General features: G+C 35.6%; 1 pseudogene; it reads left to right on the plus strand.

The window, feature by feature from the left end:
- The first annotated feature begins 574 nt into the window (after positions 1–574).
- On the plus strand, positions 575–1,582 carry LOC143401847 (membrane cofactor protein pseudogene; annotated as a pseudogene).
- Positions 1,583–3,521: the final 1,939 nt, after the last annotated feature.

The following is a 3,521-nucleotide window of genomic DNA, read 5'->3' on the forward strand; positions in this document are numbered from 1 at the left end:
GTATGTTGCACATAGTTTCTTACAGAGCCCATTGTGAGATTCAGCCTCCTTTGGCCTACAGGGGTAACTCCCATATTAAAACATCTTTTATTATTGGCTTTTCTTCTTTACCATGTCATTTCTCCAAGTTTCTCACTTGGGCATTCAAAATGCACTGCTTTCAAATACAGAGTTGCCTTGGAGTTTCTTCTGGGGCAAACCTACATTGAAAAACCTAGTAAACCAATATCTGAGAATCTTTATCAGAAATACTGGGACAGGAAACCCTTATGAACAAAGATTGAGTCCTAGTGGTTTTAGTTAAGTGACACAAACCTCCCTGAACCTATCAGTGAGGTTACCTTAACATTGAGATCTCAATTCCAATACTGACATACTGACCAGGAGAGCACCTCTAAAACACTTTTTGTGACTTTCCTGGGTGTGTCCGGACCACACCCACTCACATATAACTTTTGACACTTCCTGAGTTTGGGATTGTTGCGTTTGGTCACTAGACTCTGGAGGGACTCTGAAAACCTGCTCAGCTGTTCTCAGTTTCTTCCTCATCTGAGGAAAAATCAGGAGACCCATGATGTGCTCTGGACCCACCCAACCCCGCGGGAGCCTCTTTCCATTCCAGTGCTTCCTTCTGGTGGCCCTGGTGTTCTTGCTGTCTACTGCATCCTCTGAAGCCTGTGGTGAGCCACCAACATTTGAAACAATGCAGCTCACTGGCCAATCTAAACCCCTTTATGAGGTCGGCGAGCAAGTACATTACGAATGTAAATCTGGATACGAGCAGCACCCTTCTTTCGCCACTTCTACTACTTGTGGTGCGGACGGCACATGGTCCTCTCTTTCAAATTATGCTTGTTCTAAAAAATCATGTCCAGTTCACCCGAATCCTATTCATGGCAAAGTAGTCGTTCCTAATGGAAGCCTGGAGCTTGATACAAAAGTTGAATTTGTTTGTAATGAGGGATTTTACTTGGTTGGTACGAAAATTCTACAATGTCAGCTTCGAGGATCGAATATGAGTTGGAGCGGGGATCCCCCACGATGCGAAAAGATTTTGTGTAAAGCGCCTCCACAAATAAAAAATGGAAGATACGTCCCAGCAGACAAGAATGAATATGAATTTTCTAAAGTAATATCTTATAGTTGCGATAACCATTTTGAAGGAGACAATCTTACACTTGTGGGAGCGAGCCTTCTTCGTTGTACTGAGAACGGAAACTGGAGTAGTGATGCTCCTCAGTGTAAAGTGGTCAAATGCTCACAACCAAACGTTCCAAATGGGAGACAGACATCAGAAATGGCAGAAGAATATGGCTACAATGCAATGGTTAAGTTTGAATGCTTGAAGGGTTTTTCCCTTCATGGAAGCCCCGTGGTTGTCTGTGGTGGTGATAGTGCTTGGGAGCCCCCAGTTCCATCGTGTTCTTTAATAATACCTGTTTTCAGTAGAAGATATCCTACCATTGCAAAACCTCAAATTGCTTCAGGAATACCTCGTCACAATGGAGGATCATTTACTTGTAAGGCTTTGGATGAATGGATCCTTGCTTTGACTTTTATAACTCTGTTGGAGTTACAATAATTGACATCTGAGGATACAAATGTCATCAAAGCAGGAAGAAAAGGAAAACAGAACCAACCACCCCAACAGAACAATGGTTTCCACAAACTGCTTTTCAAGTTTTTTTTGAATTCTATTAAAATCATCAGCTCTACAATAGTTATTCTCTAATTTTAGGCTCATAAATGCAATGCTCATGTCAAAGCTAACATTTTCATGTGGCTTAAATTTACTCATCATACTTTAAAGCTTCTTGTATGTCAAGGTATGAATATATTGCCTGTTTTCCCTTAAATAACACTTGCATTTATAGAGCAAGTCAGTGTTCTTGGGAGCATTCAGATAGGGATATTTCCTATTTTATAAAATCTGAAAATGAAATTACATTTCATGGGTAAAGAAAGTGATTTTGACTTTTTTTATTCAAAGATTAATACAAACTTTTAATATTATTTTCAATAACTAAAATGTATTATATACAGAGTTCATTGTAAAAAACTTATGAATATGAATACACTCAGCCTTTATCCATTAAAAATATGAACTCTGATAATTGAAAATATGGAAAAGTTGACCTCATTGACTATTATTAGAAACTTCTCTGAATGTTAATAGAGTAAAATTCTATTTTTTGTAAATACCTCCAATCCACCATATATCTGTGAGCAAAGAAGTGTATATACATATACACTTGCACATGATGAACACAAAAATACACATATACATGTATATACAAATATGCAAGCATACACGTACATACATGCACACAAATACAAATACACACAATCTATACAACTTGATTTTGAAGTTTTTTCTCTTGGAGTGATGTTTCCATGACAGATTTCTTCCCTGCATGAGGTTCCAAAAATAAATATATATCCTTGAAACTAAGGATATTACCTGTCTTAAAACTCCAACCATATCCCAAATTTTTGGCGGACTTAATATTAAAATGAGGGGAAAGAAAGATGCAGGGATAGAGAAAATTCTTTTATATAGTGAAGATATAAAACATATCAGAGGCCTCAAATATGAAAACTTTTCTGTTTCATGGATCCTTAAAATGTATTTAATATTATATCTTCAAAGAGTTTATAGAGTCAATTGAAATGCCCCTTGTCATTTTAACTTAAAAAATAAACAAATTATAAATTACAGGATAATTACAACTATCTTAAATAAAAACCTAGAAAAAAAACAAAAAAAAATTAACAGTAATTTCCGAAAATCTCTGAGTTATATGCTATAGAAATAGTATTCATTTTAATAGTTTTATTTTTCTATAATTACCAATTGTAAAAATAAAATTTATATAATGCATTTGTACATGTAAAAAAGTCTTTGTGTCCAAGTGTGCACGTACTTGTACATTGTGTGTATCATGAACAAAAGCATGTTTAACTTAGTTTTACAAAAAACAAAGAGTAGTAATTGTTGCCCTTTGATATTTAAGTCTGGGGTCAGCACCTTGGTATACTACATCTTGTGCTCTATCCCTTGTTTCATTTTCTATTCCTGCTGGTCTTAGATGCAGGCTTCTTTTAAACTCAGATATTTCCTACAAAAAGTATGTAATCATGTCATGTCATATCAAAGACAGACATTAGGTCAAAGGCTATACTTCCAGACTTCAAATATATTTCTCTTTTTTATTTCTAAATCAAAAATGGTAAGTCAGAACTGAGCAGCTTCTAGTAATGAGCTCTCCTTACCAAGCAATACTGAACAAACCTCTCAAGGTACATGTTTGATCTACTTGTTTATTTTGACCTGGATTCAAATCCAGAAATAAGACGTATCTGTACAGGTTAGAGTTTTTATTTTTTTTTCTTTTTCCTCTCTAAATTCAGGAACAATTTATTTTCTCTTCAGAATTATTCAATATGGAGGCTGTAGAGGATTTTGAAATACCCAGGATCTCTAAACACAAGAGTGAATCTGATTGGTATTTAACACCAGA

This window comes from Callospermophilus lateralis, chromosome 6, assembly GCF_048772815.1.
Source record: "Callospermophilus lateralis isolate mCalLat2 chromosome 6, mCalLat2.hap1, whole genome shotgun sequence".
Lineage (NCBI taxonomy): Eukaryota > Metazoa > Chordata > Mammalia > Rodentia > Sciuridae > Callospermophilus > Callospermophilus lateralis.